The following is a 24,650-nucleotide window of genomic DNA, read 5'->3' as shown; positions in this document are numbered from 1 at the left end:
AAAACAATTAATACATTTAGCTTAAATGACATGACGCAATTGTTTTCGACAATCACTTCCATTGCATTTATTAAATTAATTTGACACAGGTGCTAAGGAGTTATGTGTAGGGAGTTATGTTCATTAATCAGCAATTAAATCACGGCCTCCCATTGTTGAACTTCATCATAATAATCAGATTACAAATCACAATATGTAAATCCATCCAGTATTCAAACATGATTGAAACAACATTCCTTATGTCATTATTGTAACTCTAGGTCAGTTAAACCTCCTAATCCCTTTCTGATGGCAATCACGTTAATTTTCTCAAGATTTGGCACTACAAACACAGCAGGGTCAACATCCATAGATCATATGGTTGTCTTTTGTTCACAGCATGACACTCAATATAGATGACTGAATATATGTCTAAGCTATGTATGCCTTCCCATTAGTACTATGTATATAATAGAGAAAGTGGTAGTGATTACCTGAATGGTCATGGGTTGGTGACATCATAAATGTAATGAGGTCATAATAGGCAATGTCTTTGACATATCCTGATGTGTCCCCTTTAGAGTCCAGAATGGTTGGTGATGTCACAGGTTTGGATGAGGTGGACAGCGACATCATAAGGGGCGTCGCCCCTATAAATTCAGCACCAGGGTGCTCCATGCTGGAGGCGGGGTAAATTTCCTTTATGGCTCCATAGTGGGTGATAAAACCACGGGGGTGACATCTGAAGGTTTATTTCAATATTCATCAAAGACAGCACTCACGTCCGATATAATGTAGAAAAATGTAGTGGTCCAACATCTTAAATGAAGACAATTTTTCAACTCATATGTATAGTCAGGCCCAACTATACATACTGTATGGGCTGAAACAGTGTCTTTTTTTAAGATATTGGACCAATCAATTTTTCTACATCATACCAGACGTGAGTGCTATCATTGAACAATATCAGAATACTATAGGACTGGAGGAGGTTTCATCCGATGAATGCGTCGTAACACCAACCGGAGATCTTAGCATTTGTGCTGCTCCATCACTACCCTTTTTTTATCCGGAGGTTTAATGCCACTGGTATGCTGACATCACTACTGATTTCATCAAGGTTGTGAGTAACATCACCTGACGTGTCTCCTTTAAATCCCCAGAATTGATGGTAACATCAAATGTGATGACATCACAAGTAAGGGGGGGCAGGCAGTGACACCACAATGGATGTTGCCACTATTTATTGATCAATGGGACTTACATCTGCCAGACAGTCATAGTCGTTTTGTCAGGGACATGGGTTGGTGAGTCTCCTGTAAGGCACCAGTGCATGTAGTGATGAAACAAGGATGCTGTCTGATGTGTCCCTTTAAAGTACCAAAATGGGTGGTGACATAACTGTTGGGGCATGGCGGGAAATACCAGACAGCCTTGGCGACTGCACCAGGAATTAAGAGTAGCTCATGCAGGAGGCGTAATAGAGAACACATTATTTAACCAATTCACAAGTTACACACACAGTCCATAAAATCAATATAGGGACTAGGTTAGTTGTGAAAAGAAAGTGAATAGCATCAGCAGCAAAGGACCTGCTCTACTATGACCTTCATATGGTGGTGTTTGCCATTGGCTCCATTATGGCTAGGTTCTATTGTTATGACAAAGCATGTATTTAAAAGGGACTGTATCTCCTACATAATTTTTTTTAAGAATTAAAACTAGATACTAAAACATATATATTTTTTTATCTGTTTTTTATCTGGTTTTTTTCCACTACTTTAAAAGAGGTGGGGTTTAGTGGGAGGGGCAGAGCAACCGACAGCTTGACAAATTCAATATAATTTATGCCAGAAACCTTTCTGGTGCACTGTCAGCCAGAGATGTGCCTCCTAATAAATTAGGCACATTTTACTAAAGCACTCTTTATGTTAAAACTGGCATATGAAATGCTAGTCTTAAAGAGGCTCTGTCACCAGATTTTTCAACCCCTATCTGCTATTGCAGCAGATAGGCGCTGCAATGTAGATTACAGTAACGTTATTTTTAAAAAACGAGCATTTTTGGCCAAGTTATGACCATTTTTGTAGTTATGCAAATGAGGTTTGCAAAAGTCCAAGTGGGTGTGTTTAAAAGTAAAAGTCCAAGTGGGCGTGTATTAGGTGCGTACATCTGGGCGTGTTTACTACTTTTACTAGCTGGGCGCTCTGATGAGAAGTATCATCCACTTCTCTTCACAACGCCCAGCTTCTGGCAGTGCAGACACAGCGTGTTCTCGAGAGATCACGCTGTGTCGTCACTCACAGGTCCTGCATCGTGTCAGACGAGCGAGGACACATCGGCACCAGAGGCTACAGATGATTCTGCAGCAGCATCAGCGTTTGCAGGTAAATCGATGTAGCTACTTACCTGCAAATGCTGATGCTGCTGCAGAATCAACTGTAGCCTCTGGTGCCGACACGATGCAGGACCTGTGAGTGACGTCACAGATCTGCACTGCCAGAAGCTGGGCGTTCTGAAGAGAAGAGGATGATACTTCTCATCAGAGCGCCCAGCTAGTAAAAGTATTAAAAACGCCCCGATGTACGCACCTAATACACGCCCACTTGGACTTTTACTTTTAAACACACCCACTTGGACTTTTGCAAGCCTCATTTGCATAACTACAAAAATGGTCATAACTTGGCCAAAAATGCTCGTTTTTTAAAAATAAAAACGTTACTGTAATCTACATTGCAGCGCCTATCTGCTGCAATAGCAGATAGGGGTTGCAAAATCTGGTGACAGAGCCTCTTTAATAAATTTCTCCTATGACATTTATGGGAGAGTGTTCTAGATATGCTCTCTGACCTGTGCAGAGGCCATTGTGAAGGGAGGAGGTGAGCAGTCCTCATCACCTATTGTCAATGGTGGATTTTGTGTTGTAGCCTCTAGCTTTATAATAGAGGTCTTATTTTTCATTGTCATTTTGCCTGTGGTGATAATGAGATGACTGAGAAGTGATCTCTACAGTATAGGAAGGGTCAGACCATTATGAATGGTGAATCCTGTGTCATCTATATAGAGGTGTTACCTTTCATTGTAATCCTGTCTGTGATGTTAATGAGATGACTGCTGAGAAGTGATCTCTATGGAACAGGAAGGGTCAGTCTATTATGAATGGTGAATCCTGTGTTATCAAAAGAGGGGATGCCCACCCTCAGACAGCTCATCGCCCCCCCCCTGCAATGCGATTGGGGGGTTCCAATTGTTGTCATGGCAGCCCAGGGGCCTAATGAAGGCCCCCAGGGTTGCCTTTCTTCATCTCCTCCCTTTCACCATCTCCTCTGGCAGGGCTTGACAGGAGCCTGCAAAAATCACAATATACTGCAATATACTAGTATTGCAGTGTATTGTACCAGCGATCCAGCGATCTCTGGTTCAAGTCCCCCTAGGGGGAACTAATAACAGGTATTTAGTAGTGAAAAAAAAACAAAAAACTATAAGGGTATGTTCACACGCAGTGGTTTCAGACGTAATTTGGGCATTTTACGCCTCGAATTACGCCTGAAAAAACGCCCCTATTACGCCTACAAACATCTGCCCATTGCTTTCAATGGGAATTACGATGTTCTGTTCCCACGAGCCTTTTATTTTACGCATCGCTATCAAAATACGGCGTGTAAAATGACGGCTTGTCAAAAGAAGTGCAGGACACTTCTTGGGACGTTTTTGGAGGCGTTTTTCATTGACTCCATTGAAAAACAGCTCCAAAAATGGCCGTAAAAAACGCCACGAAAAACGCGAGTTGTTAAAAAAAACGTTTGAAAATCAGGAGCTGTTTTCGTCTGAAAACAGCTCTGTATTTTCAGTTGTTTCTGGCCATTGCGTGTGAACATACCCTTAGGGTATGTTCACACGCAGTGTTTTCAGGCGTATTTCAGGGCGTTTAGTTCATACGGGGCTTGCCTCTGTTTCAAAAAACGGGAGCGCAAAAAGATGCTCCGTAAAAAGAAGTAGCATGTCACTTCGTGGGACGTTTTTGGAGCCGTTTTTCATAGACTCAATTGAAAAAAGCTCCAAAAACGGGCGCAAAAAATGCAGCGAAAATCGCAAGTGGCTTAAAAAACGTCTGAAAATCAGGAGCTGTTTTCAGACGTTTGAGTTTTTCTAAAGTAATGTAAAAAATAAAAAAATAAACAAAATTGGTATCACCGCCTCCGACGTAAATGGCCGAAGCATTACAATATACCATTTTTTAACACGCGCAGTGAACGCCGTAAAAAAATAAAATGCCAGAATCGCTTTTTTTTGGTCGCTTGATATCCCACAAAAAATTAAATAAAAATTGAGCAAAAAGTCTTGTGTAGCCCAAAAAGGTACCAATAGAAACTACAGCTCACCCCACACAAAAAAAACCTCTCATACCGCTCAATCACTGGAAAAATAAAAGAGTTATGGCTCTCAGAATGTGGCGCCAAAACACAAATTTTATTTTTAACAGTTTCTACCTTGTAAAAGTAGTGAAACATAAAAAAAAAAACTATATAAATTTGGTATCGCCGTAATCGTATTAACCGGTAGAATAAAGTTAATATGCCATTTTTCCTGTATAGGGAAATCCGTAACCACAAACCCCTCAAAATATTGAGGAATCACAGTTTTTTTCCTATTCTACCCCACAAAGATTTTTTTCGCAGGTTACCAATACAATATATGGTACAATAAATAGTGCCGTGAAAAACCATCCTGCAAAAAACAAGCCCTCATTTGGCTTTATTGACGTTATAAAAGCTATGGCTTTTGGAAGGTGGGGAGGAAAAAAGGAAATGAAAATCCAGAAAATGGCTGTGATGGGAAGGGGTTAAAAAAAATTACCTAAATTTCTTCATGAATATGCTTAACATAAAACATTATCTTGATTTAACCAAATAGTCATTTACTGATGAGACATTCCCTTTAAATGGTTAAAGCACAATGCATGTATGTACAATACAGGGGAAAACGTTCCAAATTTTTCTACGTCAGTTATATGGCGTCGAAAAGATGCAAATAAATCAATAGCTCCAATTTGCACAAAGATTTGCGACGCATTACGCATTTGCACCACTTTAGAAAATTGTTGGCGGGACCCCTGCGACCCAACACATTCACTATAATGTATGACAGAAACTAGTGGAAATTATAGGGGAGATCTGTGCCAGAATGGCGGGCTGATGGTTATTTTACTGTGAGTGGTGGGCTGATGGTTATTTTACTGTGAGTGGCGGGCTGATAGTAATTTTACTGTGAGTGGCGGGGCTGATGGTCATTTTACTGTGAGTGGGGGGGGGCTAATGGTCATTTTACTGTGAGCGGTGGGCTGATGGTCATTTTACTGTGAGTGGCGGGCTGATGGTCATTTTACTGTGAGTGGCGGGCTGATGGTCATTTTACTGTGAGTGGCGGGCTGATGGTAATTTTACTGTGAGTGGTGGGAAGATGGTCAGTTTTCTGTGAGTGGGGGGCTGATGGTTATTTTACTGTGAGTGGCGGGCTGATGGTCATTTTACTGTGAGTGGTGGGAAGATGGTCAGTTTTCTGTGAGTGGGGGGGGCTGAAGGTTATTTTACTGTGAGTGGCGGGCTGATGGTTATTTTACTGTGAGTGGCGGGCTGATGGTAATTTTACTGTGAGTGGCGGGGCTGATGGTCATTTTACTGTGAGTGGGGGGGGGCTAATGGTCATTTTACTGTGAGCGGTGGGCTGATGGTCATTTTACTGTGAGTGGCGGGCTGATGGTCATTTTACTGTGAGTGGCGGGCTGATGGTCATTTTACTGTGAGTGGCGGGCTGATGGTCATTTTACTGTGAGTGGTGGGAAGATGGTCAGTTTTCTGTGAGTGGGGGGCTGATGGTTATTTTACTGTGAGTGGCGGGCTGATGGTCATTTTACTGTGAGTGGCGGGCTGATGGTCATTTTACTGTGAGTGGCGGGCTGATGGTCATTTTACTGTGAGTGGTGGGAAGATGGTCAGTTTTCTGTGAGTGGGGGGGGCTGAAGGTTATTTTACTGTGAGTGGGGGGCTGATGGCTATTTTACTGTGAGTGGGGGGCTGATGGTTTTTCTACTGTGAGTGGGGGGCTGATGGTCTTTGAGTGGTTTCCGCCTCTGACCTCCCATTGAAATTAATAGGAGGCAGAAAAAATCGGCGGCGCTCGTTTGGGATGCTTTTCTGTTAAAAACGCATTAGCTTCAACAGCTTAAAGAAATGTGGCCAAAAAACACAGCAGGAATTTTGAGGCAGATTTGTTTTCTGCCTTACAAAAAAACCACTGTGAGAACATACCCTAAGAGTGTAGTGCTAGTTTTTAGCCTTTTTTTGTAAACTATTTTTGGTAGGGGTGCCCTGAGGAAAAACATTTTTCCCAGGGGTGCCTCGAGTCCAAAAAGGTTGGGAAACTCTGATGTAGACACACACCTGAGTGCTCCAGAATACCAAACTCAATAAAGCGTAAAGATCTGAGCAACTTTGACAAAGGACACATGGTCAGAACATCTCCAAAATGGCAGATCTTATGGGGTGTTCCTGGTTTGCAAAAGCTAGTGCCAAGGCTCCTTGACATGCATGGGGAGCGCAGGCTATGCGTCTGGTCCGATCCTACAGAGGAGCTACTATAGTATAAATTGGAAAAAAAAAAAAGTTACTGTTAGCTATGATAGAAACCTTGTATCCTAGCATTCATGAGGATGTTACTTTGACAAGTACCACCTATCTAAACAATGTTCTAGACCAAGTACACCCCTTTATGGGAACGGTATTCCCTATTGGCAGTGGGCTTTTTCAGGAGAATAATGTTCAAGCCTTAATAGAGGTTCAAGATGTGAACCGACATGTTGCTCACTTTTTGGTGATTAAACCAACATCTCTTGACCTATTCTGAAGTCCTGGTGCTGTTACTTGATCTACAATTAGGATATACATATATATATATATATATATATATATATATATATAGATATATACAGTGGCGGATCATCATTAGGGCCCGAACCGCACATGACCGCACTGGCCCCCTCATGCCCGGTGGCATCGCTAGTTTCGGAAGGGGCCCCGGTGCTAGCAGCAGCCACATTAATTTGTATCGGAGTCCTCAAGACATTATGTACAAAGGGGGAGGGCTGTGTAGCACTATATACAAGGGGGGCTGTGTAGCACTATCCACAGCGGTATGTATGTGGCGCTCTTTACAGGGGGGCTCTGTGGCGCTATTTACAAGAGGGGGAGAGCTGTGTGGCGCTCTCTACAGGGGGCTGTATGGCGCTATCTATAGGGGGCTGTGTGTAACACTATGGGGGGATGTGTGTGGTGCTAGCTATAGGGGGGATGTGTGATATCTACAGGGGCTGTGTGTGGCGCTATCTATGGGGGTGTGTAATATCTACAGGGGCTGTGTGTGGCACTATGTACAGGGGGCTGTGTGTATGTGGCGCTTACAGTGTATGGTATTATTATATTCCGGCGCGCAGTGTTTGGTGCTATTATATTTAGGGGCACAGTATGTGGCACCATGATAATTTTATTTTTGTTTATAGGTGTGGAAATGTTGGAAAAAAGAGGAGACGAAGAAATCTGAGCTGTAAATTCTGCAGAAATGGGACATGGCCGGGAGTAGTCGCCATGAGCTCTGGACCGAATGGAGAAGAACTGAGGAAAAAAACGACTAGAATCTGAGACGTTGTCACCTGTGAGTGACCAGATTTATAGAGAATCTGTCACCTCTCCTGACATGTTTATTATAGGAAATCCTTGTATTTCACAAAAAGTCTTTCTGCAGTCCAGGACTGATAGACAATCCCCCTTGTCAGGAGGATGTGTCCCTGCACAGTGTGATACTGTCAATATGTAGGGACACAGCCCTGTGACAAGGCGAATCGTAACACCCATTTTTTAATGCTTGTCCAAAAAGGTAGTGTTAAAAATAGTTACGGCGCGGCAGGGCGGAAGGGGGGCCCAAGTTTGGATAACAGCTCAGGGTCTATGGTTTTCTTAATCCGCCACTGTATATATATATATATATATATATATATATATATATATATATATATATACAGTGAAGGAAATAAGTATTTGATCCCTTGCTGATTTTGTAATTTTACCCACTGTCACAGACATGAACAGTCTAGAATTTTTAGGCTAGGTTAATTTTACCAGTGAGAGATAGATTATATATATAAAAAAAAAAAGAAAGCCACATTGTCAAAATTATATATATTTATTTGCATTGTACACAGAGAAATAAGTATTTGATCCCTTTGGCAAACAAGACTTAATACTTGGTGGCAAAACCCTTGTTGGCAAGCACAGTAGTCAGACGTTTTTTGTAGTTGATGATGAGGTTTGCACACATGTTAGATGGAATTTTGGCCCACTCCTCTTTGCAGATCATTTGTAAATCTTTAAGATTTCGAGGCTGTCGCTTGGCAACTCGGATCTTCAGCTCCCTCCATAAGGTTTCGATGGGATTAAGGTCTGGAGACTGGCTAAGCCACTCCATGACCTTAATGTGCTTCTTTTTGAGCCACTCCTTTGTTGCCTTGGCTGTATGTTTCGGGTCATTGTCGTGCTGGAAGACCCAGCCACGAGCCATTTTTAATGTCCTGGTGGAGGGAAGGAGGTTGTCACTCAGGATTTTACGGTACATGGCTCCATCCATTCTCCCATTGATGCGGTGAAGTAGTCCTGTGCCCTTAGCAGAGAAACACCCCCAAAACATAATGTTTCCACCTCTATGCTTGACAGTGGGGACGGTGTTCTTTGGGTCATAGGCAGCATTTCTCTTCCTCCAAACACGGCGAGTAGAGTTAATGCCAAAGAGCTAAATTTTAGTCTCATCTGACCACAGCACCTTCTCCCAATCACTCTCAGAATCATCCAGATGTTCATTTGCAAATTTCAGACGGTCCTGTACATGTGCCTTCTTGAGCAGGGGGACCTTGCGGGCACTGCAGGATTTTAATCCATTACGGCGTAATGTGTTACCAATGGTTTTCTTGGTGACTGTGGTCCCAGCTGCCTTGAGATCATTAACAAGTTCCCCCCGTGTAGTTTTCGGCTGAGCTCTCACCTTCCTCAGGATCAAGGATACCCCACGAGGTGAGATTTTGCATGGAGCCACAGATCGATGTCGGTTGACAGTCATTTTGTATGTCTTCCATTTTCTTACTATTGCACCAACAGTTGTCTCCTTCTCACCCAGCGTCTTACTTATGGTTTTGTAGCCCATTCCAGCCTTGTGCAGGTCTATGATCTTGTCCCTGACATCCTTAGAAAGCTCTTTGGTCTTGCCCATGTTGTAGAGGTTAGAGTCAGACTGATTAATTGAGTCTGTGGACAGGAGTCTTTTATACAGGTGACCATGTAAGACAGCTGTCTTTAATGCAGGCACCAAGTTGATTTGGAGCGTGTAACTGGTCTGGAGGAGGCTGAACTCTTAATGGTTGGTAGGGGATCAAATACTTATTTCTCTGTGCACAATGCAAATAAATATATCTAATTTTGACTATGTGATTTTCTTCTTTTTTTTTTAATATAATCTATCTCTCACTGGTAAAATTAACCTAGCCTAAAAATTCTAGACTGTTCATGTCTTTGACAGTGGTCAAACTTACAAAATCAGCAAGGGATCAAATACTTATTTCCTCCACTGTGTATATATATATATATATATATATATATATATATATATATATATATATATATATATATATAAAATGAAGACATTTTAACTGGACTTGCAGATGTAAACCGAAAAATAGGGTGAATTCTGGTGAACATTGAGTCTTTGTTAATAAGAAGCAAATGCAAGCCTACATTAATATGTATTATATTATACAGCATGTAAAACCAGATCAGTCACAGGCACTCTACCACCATCTGGCCAATGACAGCTAAAGCATAGCGGACAGCAGTAAATGGGTACAGACATATGCCAGAAAGTTAAAAATAGTGTAATCAACTAGACTATATATGGAAAAGTATTGTGAAAAGGCAGTAATTATACATGCCGTTTTTGGGGTCGTTTTTTTGAGGCAAACACAGTAGATACAAAAGAGAGGAGACATATACGTTTATGCTATTTCTTAATTTTGGATCCACTCCTGTGTTTGGCTAAAAATGTTTGCCATGTGTGATTCCAGCCTGAAACATCACTAAGGATTCCTGGTAGGGGACAGTAGGGGACAAATAGAAGGGAATATGACTGCAGGAGCAGACTACCCAGTTTGTTTCTAGTCTGTAACCATGGAGACACATATGCCTGCATTGGAACTGTAAACACAAAACGAAAGTTTTTTTTAAATTACAACTATTTTTAAATTTGCTTTTTTTTTTTAGACATGCCTTTAAAATCCCATTGTATAGTACATTACTTTCTTTTAAAAAAACAAAAATCGATAACTTTTTATAGGAAATTTTTTGTATTTGAAACATTAAACTAGACAGTATCAGTACTGGCCTTCATATATCAATGTCTAAGTGAGTTAGCTTCGTAGAAGCCCTTAATGGAGATGACTAGGCATTAGTAAGTTGGAGAACAAGTCCTGGGGTTAGCACGGGATCATAAACTGCAATTTAGTAAAGCCAGTTATAATGCAACATATATTACTTGAAAGAACATATCAAATTAACATAGTAATCTTTGATAGTGTTACATTACATAAATGTGAAGGAAATTAATAAATCAAGAATGTACACAATTACTTAAAGGGGTTTTCCCACGAGGGACTTTTATGACATATCCACAGGATATCTTCAGAAAAAGCGTGGTGAACAGCAGCACACGTCTCCCAAGTTTCAATCAATATGTTCTTTTATTGGTCAAACATCCAGTAAAAAAATGGCAACGTTTCGACCCGTGACAGGTGGAGGGTCTTTCTCAAGCCTGAGACTGAGTTTGTCTGATTTTACAGCGTGACACCGCTCCTGATAACGGGATTTGTGCTGCTTCAAATATTGTATTTTTGGGATTATATCCACAGGATATGTCATAAATGTCAGATAGATGCGGGTCCCACCTCTGGGACCTGCACCTATCTCTAGAACAGGGCCCCTAAACCCCGTTCTACCTCTGTGTGTGTCGGCTGATCTCCGACCATGAAGGTGAAAACAGCGTAGCTCACTGAGCTACGCTGTTTTCATAAGCCCCATAGAACTGAATGGGAGTGGCTGTCAAAGTAGCAGTCAAAGGTAGAACGGGGTTTAGGGAGCCCCATTCCAGAGATAGGTGCATGTCCCATCTATCTGACATTTATGACATATCCTGTGGACATGTCATAAATGTCCCTCGTGGGAAAACCCCTTTAAGTATTGTAACCAGCTGCTTTAGACCTTTTCGAATGGTCCATGATTTTCTTATGACAGCGAGTGCTATTTACATTTTGCTGTTATTTCTCCTAGAGAGGGAATGTTAGGGCTTTTCCAGTATCTGCTAATAACCAGTTTACTAGTCAAGAATATATGTGCTGCCACTACTTTCCCTTTGTTTGGAAGGGAGTAAATATTACAGGACAATAGTGCTAGAGAGGGAGTGGGTGACATAGCGCGTTACTTTTAACCGTTGTCAACAGTCTATTGTTAAAGAGGTAAAAAAAAAAACAATGCTTGTTTCAGCTATGAGGACTCGATTAACCTACATATCCATAGTTCCTACATATCAGTCTACTTACACTTCCAGTATCAATCTACTCTACATGGAAGAGAGCTAGTTAAGGCCCTTTTATAACGGCCGATTTTGGCAGGTGCAGCGAGCGCCGATCAACGAGACATCGTTGATCAGTGCTTGTTTGGTTCTGTCACAAGGAGCTATGGATGGGGACGAGCAGTCGTTACTCCGATCGCTCGTCCCCATACATTAAGTATCATGTTGGCAGCGCGTCTCCTTGTTTACACAGGGAGATGTACTGCCGACTACGATAATATTTTACTTTTTTAAAACGATACAATCAGCAGATGAACGAGCGTTTGCTCATTCATCTGCTGATCGATGCCCTGTTTACACAGGGCAATTATCGGCAACGAGCGTTCTTTGTTTTCTTCATTAATAGCTGCTATCAAAATTCTACTGGTTGCCCTTGGAGGCAGACATTAGTTTATCTCCTCTCCGATGTCAGACATGTGACCGGACAGCTCAACTGTAACTGTGGAATTGTCATCTAAGATCCCAAAATGAATTGCTCTCTGGTAACAGGAAACCAGCAAAATTTTTAATTTAGCCTTAGATACAACTAGAAATGTAAATAGGATCAGGGAAATGTATCAAATGAAAAGTTGCAAATGCATCAAAAGTCGCATTAAAAAAACGGGGAATGCATTTACGCCACTTTAGCAAAAAGTGGACATGGCTTACAGGAATGGGCAGGGGCAACCACAGCCGGAAACATTTACTATAATTGACATCAGGAACTGCCGTAAATAATAGTTGAAATCTATACCAGCTGACATAGATTTCCCTTTCTGGTTCATAGACTGCTGAAGATGCAACAAATTTATTAAGAGACGTGCATCTTTCTTAGTCGCTGTTACGTAGGGTTCGTGGACCCAATGGGCCGTACCGCCTTGGCGGTATTGAAGCTGGCCAACAGGGCACAGGTCAGAGTCTATAGTTCATATAGGGTACCTGTGGCAGCTCGGACAGTAGCAAGGCAGGCTTGGCAGGAACTAGGCAGCAGGTAGACGTCAGGCGTGGAGAAGCAGGATAGGCGTGGTATACAGCACAGCACGGCTACAGCTAAGCACGTCACTAGATCAGGATACAGGTTACAGGATACAGGAAGAGGGAACACTGGGAGCAGGAAACACTAGGGGACCATTTGCAAGACAGACTTGGAATACGACAACGCTCAGGCATGGGAGGATGGGGCTGGGACCTTCTTATAGCCCAGTGTGCTCTGGGAGCAATTAGCTCAATCTCCAACATACGTGCGCTCTGGCTTCTCAAGTCTGGACTGAGCTTGTGGACTGAGCTTGTGACCCTGGTGGTCACTGTGGAGCAGGATGGCCGTATGTGCAGACATCTCTTGAGAGAAGGGCGTAGACTGGATGGAAGGAATTTGTTGTCAGCGACCACGGACGTTACAGTCGCATCTTACTCCTGCAGGCTTCATACTAAAACTGGTGTACTGTAGGAAATGCTAGTCTTAGTCAATTTGCCCCAATCGGTTTTAAAACCTGGAAGGCAAGGTATTAACGCTTCATGCACACGAACGTGTCCCGTCAGTGATCCGAGGAAATATAGATCATGTCCTATCTTTCCTCGGATCGGAGACTCGGATCATTTTTCACAGACCTGATTCACCTGCTAAAGTGAATGGGTCCGTGAAGACTATCGGGTGCCACTCGGATGCCATCAAAAATGGCCCAAGTGGCACAACGGTCATGTGCATGATGAGGTGTTACCAAGTTTTATGTATTATGCTATGCCTATAGGAAAATCCTGCCCTGCATTTACTGCTCTACTTTCGCATGTCAGTATAGACTGCTACATGCACATGTAAAGTACTCTGATCTCTATGTATGTATTTTATTGTTATATGGGCGTGCATAAGGACAAAACAAACAGTGTAACCCAGTGTAGTCAAGCAGTGTTAGGCTGGGTTCACACGACCTATTTTCAGACGTAAACGAGGCGTATTATGCCTCGTTTTACGCCTGAAAATAGGGCTGCAATACGTCGGCAAACATCTGCCCATTCATTTGAATGGCTTTGCCGACGTACTGTGCAGACAACCTGTAATTTACGCGTCGTCGTTTGACAGCTGTCAAACGACGATGCGTAAATGGACTGCCTCGGCAAAGAAGTGCAGGGCACTTCTTTGCCACATAATTTGAGCTGTTCTTCATTGAACTCAATGAAGCACAGCTCAAGATTTACGAGCGTCTCAGACGGCTCGCAAAATGCGAGGAGGAGCATTTACGTGTGAAACAAGGCAGCTGTTTTCTCTTGAAAACAGTCTGCCTTTTCACACGTAAATGACAGCTAGCGTGTGAACATACCCTTATAGTTAGGCTTTCCTTCATCCAGGACAAAGATTCAGTTCATTGCCCTAAACCTGTATCTAAAGGCCCTGGCCAAGGCAGAGTGGCACATGCCCCAACAGCCCCCCGCCCCAGCCATCTCGCTGCAGTCGTGGCGCAGAACGGATATACATAGTTACATAGGTTGAAAAAAGACGCAGGTCCGTCAGGTTCAACCTTTCCCAATAAATTACCCATCATTCATTGCTTGATTAATTATAACCTCTATGCTATTCGTCAGTAAATAATCTAGCCTTTTTTTTAAATGCGGACATATTATCTGCCATCACTACCTCTTGGGGAAGGGCATTCCATAGCGTGACCACCCTAACTGTAAAGAACCCTTTTCTATATTGATGTCTTAAACGTCTTTCTTCCACACTCAATGGGTGTCCCCTGGTCCTTTGTAGAGTCCTTGGAAGGAACAGATCTTGTGCTAGTTCTCTGTATTGACCACACAGATACTTCTACATATTAATAAGATCCCCTCGAAGACGTCTTTTTTCCAAGCTGAACAACCCCAATTTTCTAGCCTTTCATGAAGTAGATTACTTGAGCATTGCTGAGATAATCATGTAGAACTCCTTTAACTCCCTTTTTGAATGAATAAGACCCTGCACTTTATGTACACGTAGCTTTAATCCATTTTCATACAAAAGTTGGTGCCTTTGTCCTCATTACTAATATTTCATATACTTTGTTACTTTTTTAAATATAATTCACATAAAATCTTTCTAACTGTAATGTGTCAAAATTTTTACAGAATCACGACTTTCATCCCTGCCTTCATAAAAATCATCTGGCAAGTCACGTACTGCATTCACATGATCTCTGTGGTTCCCTTTACAATTCCGCTCTGCAGGAAACTAATAAACAGTTTATATTTTGCAGATGGCTATGGCAATGCACAGTAATAAGGAATGAAAGCAAAGATAGATAGCAGATAGTATATAATGAACATCTCAGGGGTCACTATGGCCTAAAGATAATTGCTTTAAATATTTTGATTTACTTAAATATTGAAATTCTCAGATTAGGCTAAATGTTTTTCCTCAGTTTATATCGGCTCTAAATAAAAGAGTAAACATGGCCGGGATATAGGATTGAAGTCTGATTTGAGTATCTGTGTAACACCTGTATACACTGGTTGTGCCCCCCTGCAGTACATTGATTATTTCTATTCATCCATTGTATTATTAGAGCCCAGAAACAAAGGTACTAATGGAAGGATAAGCATGGGATCTATTTGTCAAAAATAAAAAAATATCTTTGTGTTGAGTAAATTCACAACAGAAAAGTGTATTTTTCTCTTGGACAGTGTAGACACATGTATTTACATCAATAGTTCTAGAAGGTGGCAAAAAAAAAGTATTACCAGGTGAAAAATTAATAGGATCTGACAATGAACAGTATATTACCCTCTAAACCTCTCCCAACAGAAGAGCTTGGGCAAGGGTGTGGCGCTCGTATAGATCCTAAATTTGTAGTCGGAATCTGCACAAATTGGTAAGATCTGCCAACAAAGTTCCAATGCCCATGATCAGTTTATGTCTATGGTTGTATAAAAAATGGCGACTAGTAATATCTAAAAGAAATACAAGAACAGTCTCCACGTTTTCAATACATTCATCCAAGAGGGGTTCACAACTATACATAGAGTCCAATATAGTCTTCCCATACTATATAAAATCAAACAAAAGGAAAACAGATGTGTGCCAGTCAATGGCGTAACGTGAAGCTCCTGGGCCCCATAGAGACCTGTAACAGTGCTATTTATATTACTAGTGTTTTCTTTCTGTGGCAGAAGGCCCTATAGGTCCACTCAGACACCATGGCCCTCTGTGCTCCCTATAGCTATGCCCCTGCTACCAGTTCTAAAACAATACCGGGAGACCTTATTTACTGGAAATGCCCAAATCTGCATAGATATTGGGATATAGTATTGCAGATGACAAACGGCAGCTTATAATGTTAATATACCAAATTATCCTAATGTCTGTATCTTTGGCAAAACGAAGATTCTTCACACTACAAAAGAAAATAACTTTGCTATATCTCGGGCATTAAACATAGCCAGAAAAAAGATATTGCTGGATCAAATTTCCGGCTCTCCCCCTCTGAGGGTATGTTCACACACAAACTCAAAAACGTCTCAAAATACGGAGCTGTTTTAAAGGGAAATCAGCACCTGATTTTCAGACTTTTTTAAGCCACTCGCAATTTTCACAGTGTTTTTCGTGGCATTTTTTACGGACGTTTTTGGAGCTTTTTTCAATAGTCAATGAAAAACGCCTCCAAAAACGTCCCAAGAAGTGACCTGCACTTACGCGTAAAAAACGCTACGAAAAATGCTCCGTCGGAACAGAACGCCGTTTTCCCATTGGAATCAATGGGCAGATGTTTAGAGGCGTTCTGCTTCTGATTTTCCGGCCGTTTTTGACCATCAAATGTTATCTGTGATGGAGCCTTCAGCGGAGATGTGAACTTAGCATAGCCATGATGATTCTGTGTACAGGATGGTAGAATAATAGCGCCGTATGGCAGATTTTGCAGTATGAAGCCTTCTTGTAAGTTTTGTCTGACATTACTGAAATGGTGTTAGGTTATACCTGATGTACATATATGATGAAAATGGAACAACGGTCACATTTATGGCGCAGTTTGCTAAGTAGCACCGATAAATTTCCTTTGGAGCATTGCCTTATTAGTTTACAGCGATCAGTACTTCATCCAATACTTATTTTTGTATTTTAGGTAAGGACTGTTTTTATTCAAAGTCTTAAATAATTTGTTCTTTGGGCTTTAAACTTTTGTGCATTTTACTATAGTTAAACAAATGTACAAAAAGTGAGCATTCATGTTCAATGGCTATAAATGGGAAATAGAAGCCTTGCTCACATCTGCCTTTGATTTACTGTATGCATTCTCTATACATTCTTAACGCATGAATGATGCACTGAAAAATAGTGGCAACATGTCTTTTGATGTACAACGATCAAGGCACACGCAACACATGTGCTAATTTCATGATGGATTGTAAAGGGAAATAGCTTTTATTGTACATTGTTCTTCATTCGAACTGCTTTATACAATATCTACTGGTCTCCTCATACAGTGGTTCCTTTTGGCCCCCTCAGGATCCAGGACCCAGTTGCAACTTCTGCACCTTTTATGGTCAGGACTATATCTATCTATCTATCTTAAATAAAAGGTGGATAAAATGGAGGATTGGCCCTCTATTTTTTTATATTCTGGGATACTATTTTTTATAGACGTATATTGAAAGGAGCTCGTCCAAATAACCACATTGGCCACTTTTTTTCTTCTATTTTGTTGATGCCTAGTGATGCAAACCAGATGATGATTTTTCTTTTCTCGGAGTGCAGAACTTGCTTGTCCACATTGACTTGATCAGGAGGATTTGTGACTATTATTTACAGTGGCGTAGCAATATGAGATACTCTGATACATAATATTATACTAGTCATTCAAATACCACATGGTAGGTAGAGGCCCAGTTACCGATTTTGCATTGGGGCCCAGAAGGCTTCAAGTTACAACTCTGATGATTCGCCCAACAGTTATCCTGTCTCTATAACTTACAGTATACCTGTGATTTCATATAAGTAACTACACAAGGCTTAGCTGTGTAAATATAAAAGAATGCATTTGTCTATGGTTATGCTGTGTTCCTAAACCAGAGCTAGCTGCTACCCCACAGTAATATAAAAAGGGAAGTTTCATTAAACAGGGCATGTATTAGCTATTGACTTTCGATGATACCGCAAGTTGTATTTACCAGAATTAAGAAGAACAAATAATTATTTAGAAACCAGTTCTGGATTCCATAGCCTTCTTGTAAAGTTATGTAATATTTATTTTATTTCCCATTGGTGGTATAGTGCCAACATTTTCTGCAGGGCTGAACAGAGATCGTCTCTGTTCACATCACTCCCTATTACCAATGGTCTTACAATCTAATAATCCTTTTTTCTTTTTTTATTACAATATTCTTTATTTTCTTTTTACACAATAGAAAAGTTTTACATCATGATATTACTATAACAATTATCATAGAGATCCCCAATTCCACTATGATCCTTGAGGTAGAGTGAGAAGAGAAACTTGCTGTAAAGGATCTGCCAGGCACAACTTCTGTGTATACGCCCATAGGTAATCAGTCTGCACCTGAGTCTATGTCTCTGAGACTGACTCCATCTTCCACCACTCAGGATGGCAGGCTTAGGAGCGGGAGAGCCTATCGCAGCCTGGCCAGACGGAGCTAGCTCCCGCCCTCTGTCTATTTATACCTGCCTTTCCTGTTCCTCCTTTGCTTGTGATTCTTCTCGTGTGGTTTCCTGGCCCAGCTACAGCTTCTGACTATTTGATCCTGCTCCATACTGACCCTGGCTTACTGACTACTCTCCTGCTCTGCGTTTGGTACCTCGTTCACTCCTGGTTTGACTCGGCTCGTTCACCACTCTTGTTGCTCACGGTGTTGCCGTGGGCAACTGCCCCATTTCCCTTAGCTTTGTGTACCCTTGTCTGTTTGTCTCGTGCACTTACAGAGCATAGTGACGGCCGCCCAGTTGTACCCCGTCGCCTAGGGCGGGTCGTTGCAAGTAGGCAGGGACAGAGTGGCGGGTAGATTAGGGCTCACTTGTCCGTTTCCCTACCCCCATCATTACATAATCACAAGCCCAAATACCTAGTCTACCCTGGTCCCTGACACTACTATGGACCCCCTTGAGACCCTGGCCCAGCAAATGCAGGGTCTCTCCCTACAGGTCCAGGCCCTGGCTCAGAGGGTCAACCAGCCTGACGCTACCATAGTAGTGCCCCTCACCTCACCTCTTGAACCCCACCTCAAGTTGCCTGACCGGTTCTCAGGGGACCGGAGGACTTTTCTCTCCTTTCGGGAGAGTTGTAGGCTCTACTTTCGCTTAAAGCCTCACTCCTCAGGTTCTGAGAGCCAGTGGGTGGGTATAATTATGTCCCGGCTCCAGGAAGGGCCCCAAGAGTGGGCCTTCTCCTTGGCTCCTGACGCCCCTGAACTTTCCTCCGTTGATCGTTTCTTTTCTGCTCTCGGACTCATTTATGACTAGACTGACAGGACTGCCTTTGCCGAGAGTCAGCTGGTGACCTTACATCAGGGTAAGAGACCTGTTGAGGAGTATTGTGCTGACTTTAGGAAGTGGTGCGTAGCTTCCCGGTGGAATGACCCTGCCTTAAGGTGCCAGTTTAGGTTGGGTCTGTCGAACGCCCTGAAAGACCTGTTAGTTAGCTATCGCTCTTCTGACTCCCTTGACCAGGTTATGGCTTTAGCGGTACGACTTGACCGACGTCTCAGGGAACGACAACTTGAACATTTTTTTGTTTTCCCCTCTGACTCCCCCATGATGCCTCCCGAGGTCCCGTTGCTTCGCTCTTCCACGGAAGACTCGGAGGCTCCTATGCAACTCGGGGCCTCCGTGTCCCCCCGACAACGTAGAGAGTTCCGCAGGAAGAATGGTCTCTGCTTCTATTGTGGGGATGACAAGCATCAAGTGAACACCTGTCCTAGGCACAAGAATAAGCAGCCGGAAAACTTCCGCGCCTAAGTGATCATCGGGGAGGTCACTTGGGCGCACAGGTATTTCCCGTAAATATGAAACGTAATAAAATCTTGCTTCTCTTTCAGGTCTCTTATGGTGGTAGGTCTGCTACCGGCAGTGCCTTCGTGGATTCAGGGTCTTCTGCTAATATCATGTCTGTGGAATTTGCTATGTCTCTAGCTATGCCTTTGATTGATTTGCCTAAACCTGTCCCTGTAGTGGGTATCGACTCCACTCCTCTTGCTAATGGTTATTTTACACAGCATACCCCTGTTTTTGAACTCCTTGTTGGCTCCATGCATTTGGAGCAGTGCTCTGTACTGTTGATGCAGGGATTATCGTCCGATTTGGTTTTAGGCCTTCCCTGGTTGCAGTTGCATAATCCCACGTTTGACTGGAATACTGGGGAGCTTACCAAATGGGGTAATGAATGCTTGACGTCATGTTTTTCTGTTAATTCTATTTCTCCCCCTGAGGAGGTGAACACGCTACCTGAGTTTGTTCAGGACTTCGCTGATGTTTTCTCTAAGGAGGCCTCCGAAGTGTTACCTCCTCATAGAGAATACGATTGCGCTATCGAATTGGTACCAGGAGCTAAGCTCCCTAAGGGTAGGATATTTAATCTTTTGTGTCCCGAACGTGAAGCAATGAGAGAGTATATCCAGGAATGCCTGGCCAAGGGTTACATTCGCCCCTCTACTTCTCCGGTAGGTGCTGGCTTCTTCTTCGTAGGGAAGAAGGATGGTGGTCTTAGGCCATGCATTGACTACCGTAACTTGAATAAGGTCACTGTAAGGAACCAGTATCCCTTTCCTTTGATTCCTGATCTCTTTAATCAGGTTCAGGGGGCCCAATGGTTCTCTAAGTTTGATCTACGGGGGCGTATAACCTTATCCGCATCAAAGAGGGGGATGAGTGGAAGACTGCGTTTAACACGCCCGAAGGTCATTTCGAATACCTCGTCATGCCCTTTGGGTTGTGTAATGCTCCTGCCGTCTTCCAGAATTTCATAAATGAGATTTTAAGAGATTACCTGGGGGTATTTCTGGTAGTGTACCTTGATGACATACTGGTGTTTTCCAAGGACTTGTCTTCCCACATTGAGCATGTCAGGAAGGTGCTCCAGGTCCTTCGGGAAAACAAACTGTTTGCGAAAACCGAAAAATGTGTGTTTGGGGTACAGGAGATACCATTTTTGGGTCAAATCCTCACTCCTCATGAATTCCGCATGGACCCCGCCAAGGTCCAGGCTGTGGCGGAATGGGTCCAACCTGCCTCCCTGAAGGCGTTACAGTCTTTCTTAGCGTTCGCTAATTATTACAGGAGATTTATTGCTAACTTCTCGGTCATCGCTAAGCCTCTTACGGACCTCACTCGCAAAGGTGCTGATCTCTTCCACTGGCCTCCTGAGGCTGTCCAGGCTTTTGAGGTCCTTAAGAAGTGCTTTATCTCGGCCCCGGTGCTGGTTCAGCCCAACCAAATGGAGCCATTTATCGTGGAAGTTGACGCATCCGAGGTGGGAGTGGGGGCTGTCTTGTCCCAGGGTACCAGGTCCCTCACCCATCTCCGTCCCTGTGCCTACTTCTCCAGGAAGTTTTCGCCCACTGAGAGTAACTATGATATTGGCAACCGTGAACTCTTAGCCATTAAATGGGCATTTGAAGAGTGGCGCCACTTCCTGGAGGGGGCTAGGCACCAGGTAACGGTCCTTACCGACCACAAGAATCTGGTTTTCCTAGAATCTGCCCGGAGGCTAAACCCGAGACAAGCTCGATGGGCGCTATTTTTTACCAGATTCAACTTTTTGGTTACCTACAGGGCTGGGTCTAAAAATATTAAGGCCGATGCACTGTCGCGTAGCTTCATGGCCAGCCCTCCTTCGGAGGAAGATCCTGCTTGTATTTTGCCTCCTGGTATAATCATTTCTTCTATTGATTCTGATTTAGTCTCTGAAATTGCAGCTGATCAAGGTTCAGCTCCCGGGAACCTTCCTGAGGACAAGCTGTTTGTTCCCCTGCAATTCCGGCTAAGGGTACTTAGGGAAAATCATGACTCCGCACGTCGCCGCTTGTGAGGTTTGTGCTAGGTCCAAGACTCCCAGGTCCCGACCAGCGGGCTTACTACGTTCTTTGCCTATTCCCCAGAGACCTTGGACCCATATCTCCATGGATTTTATCACCGATTTACCTCCATCTCAAGGCAAGTCGGTGGTGTGGGTTGTAGTAGACCGCTTCAGTAAAATGTGCCACTTTGTGCCCCTCAAGAAACTACCCAATGCCAAGACGTTAGCCACCTTGTTTGTCAAACACATCCTGCGTCTCCATGGGGTCCCTGTCAATATTGTTTCGGACAGAGGGGTACAATTTGTTTCATTGTTTTGGAGAGCCTTCTGTAAAAAGTTGGAGATTGATCTGTCCTTCTCCTCTGCCTTCCATGCTGAAACTAATGGCCAAACTGAGAGGACTAATCAATCTCTAGAACAATATTTAAGGTGTTTTATCTCTGACTGTCAATATGATTGGGTCTCATTCATTCCCCTCGCCGAATTTTCCCTTAATAACCGGGTCAGTAACTCGTCAGGGGTCTCCCCCTTTTTCTGTAATTTTGGGTTTAATCCACGGTTCTCCTCCATTTCACCGGGTAGTTCCAACAATCCCGAGGTAGAGGTCGTTCATCGGGAACTGTGCACAGTCTGGGCCCAGGTTCAGAAGAACCTAGAGGCGTCCCAGAGCGTACAAAAAACTCAGGCTGATAGAAGACGTTCTGCTAACCCCTTGTTTATGGTCGGGGATCTGGTGTGGTTATCGTCTAGGAACTTGCGCCTTAAGGTCCCGTCCAAGAAGTTTGCTCCCCGGTTTATTGGGCCGTATAAGGTCATTGAAGTCCTCAATCTTGTCTCCTTCCGACTGGAGTTGCCCCCATCTTTTCGAATACACAACGTGTTTCATGCCTCCCTCCTTAAACGCTGCTCCCCGTCCTTTGCTCCCTCGAGGAAACCTCCTGTTCCCGTTCTCACCCCTGAGGGGGTGGAATTCGAGGTGGCAAAGATTGTGGACAGCAAGATGGTCCAAGGCTCCCTCCAGTACCTGGTCCATTGGAGAGGATATAAGCCTGAGGAGAGGACTTGGGTACCCGCCCGGGATGTTCACGCTGGGGTATTGGTCAGGAAGTTCCACCTTCGTTTCCCCAATAAACCAGGTCCACTTAGAAAGGGTCTGGTGGCCCCTCATAAAAGGGGGGGTACTGTAAAGGATCTGCCAGGCACAACTTCTGTGTATACGCCCATAGGTAATCAGTCTGCACCTGAGTCTATGTCTCTGAGACTGACTCCATCTTCCACCACTCAGGATGGCAGGCTTAGGAGCGGGAGAGCCTATCGCAGCCTGGCCAGACGGAGCTAGCTCCCGCCCTCTGTCTATTTATACCTGCCTTTCCTGTTCCTCCTTTGCTTGTGATTCTTCTCGTGTGGTTTCCTGGCCCAGCTACAGCTTCTGACTATTTGATCCTGCTCCATACTGACCCTGGCTTACTGACTACTCTCCTGCTCTGCGTTTGGTACCTCGTTCACTCCTGGTTTGACTCGGCTCGTTCACCACTCTTGTTGCTCACGGTGTTGCCGTGGGCAACTGCCCCATTTCCCTTAGCTTTGTGTACCCTTGTCTGTTTGTCTCGTGCATTTACTGAGCCTAGGGACCGCCGCCCAGTTGTACCCCGTCGACTAGGGCGGGTCGTTGCAAGTAGGCAGGGACAGAGTGGCGGGTAGATTAGGGCTCACTTGTCCGTTTCCCTACCCCCATCACTTGCTTCGGCTGAATGTATAGTTTATGCAGCAGAAAATATTATTTTTGTTGGCAGCACATCTCCTTGTGTAAGAAATGTACGGGGACGAGCGATCATAGTAACAAGCGCTCGTCCCCATACAGAGCTCCTTGTGAATGGAGCAAACGAGCACCAATCAACGAGCGGTCTCATTGATCGACGCTCGTTTACACGGCCCCCATCGGGCCGTGTAAGTGGAACCTAACTGTACTGGTTAAATTTATAAAAATCTCCATACTTATGGCTAAAAGTAGGTCATATTAATTAAAAGAATTGACCACTTCTGTAACTGTGTCATTCATTACATATTGTCATCACTTCTTCAATTTTGTAGTCATCCTTTTTAACTATTTAAAGTGAAGCAGATGCTAATTAAGATTAGATAAGGACACTTAACCAGAACCTCTACTGTCAATCATGGCAGCCATTTTCTGTCATTTAATTGCAGGCACAACAGAAGGTTTTTAGGACATTATTTACAGTCCATTGGCAAAACACCAGGTGCCATAAATGGAAGCCTGTATTCTTATCTTGAGTCTACGGAGTACAGCCTCATGCAAACGTCAAAGTGCTGTACAGTGGCACACAGCATGGTGCTCCATACCTCACCATATGTTGAAGATATTCTCCACTAGAAGCAGAAAAGTGGGATAAAGCATGCCATGATTTTTTTTTCCTGTCCAATTCATACGAAGTCCAACAAAAAAAATAAACATCTGTATATCTTTGTGTATATGTGTGAAATCTGAGGCAAACGGGCCCCATACACTACTCTGAGGTTGTATGAAGGAGCAATACGACCATGTACATGAGAGAATTTGGAATTCCAGAATGGAATATCCCATTTGTGAAATTTTTATATATTTTTGAATATCAAAAAAGGTTTCCGTAGAAATGCCATTTTTGTTAACCTCTTTGCTTTGTAAATGTACAAAATAAATGTATCCAACTAATTTCTGTTAATACAGTAAGTATTTTATCCTCTTTCAGCAGCCATATTATATTGCAAACATATGCTACTAACCAAGATATGTCCTGAAAAGAACAATTTATAGTGCAACAATGGCTTTTGTGAGCTTGAGCCAAATCTAGTAGTTACTTCGCCGATGGAGAAAAAAACCTTAACTTGCTCGTTCCACAATGAGCCATGATTTAGCTTTATAAAAATGTCTTTAAAGTAATATAACATCATTATTTGATGGACTCTAAACGACATCTTCGAACA

At 43.1% G+C, this 24,650-nt stretch overlaps 1 protein-coding gene across 1 annotated transcript in view; it reads right to left on the bottom strand.

Moving 5' to 3' along the window:
- Positions 1-24,650, bottom strand: part of SUSD1 (sushi domain containing 1) — a 258,455-nt gene that overhangs the window by 17,240 nt on the left and 216,565 nt on the right. The window lies entirely within an intron of this gene.

Source organism: Rhinoderma darwinii, chromosome 1, assembly GCF_050947455.1.
Source record: "Rhinoderma darwinii isolate aRhiDar2 chromosome 1, aRhiDar2.hap1, whole genome shotgun sequence".
In the NCBI taxonomy this organism is placed as follows: domain Eukaryota; kingdom Metazoa; phylum Chordata; class Amphibia; order Anura; family Rhinodermatidae; genus Rhinoderma; species Rhinoderma darwinii.
The sequence above is the reverse complement of the archived record's forward strand: the minus strand, read 5'-3'. Positions and strand labels throughout refer to the sequence as shown.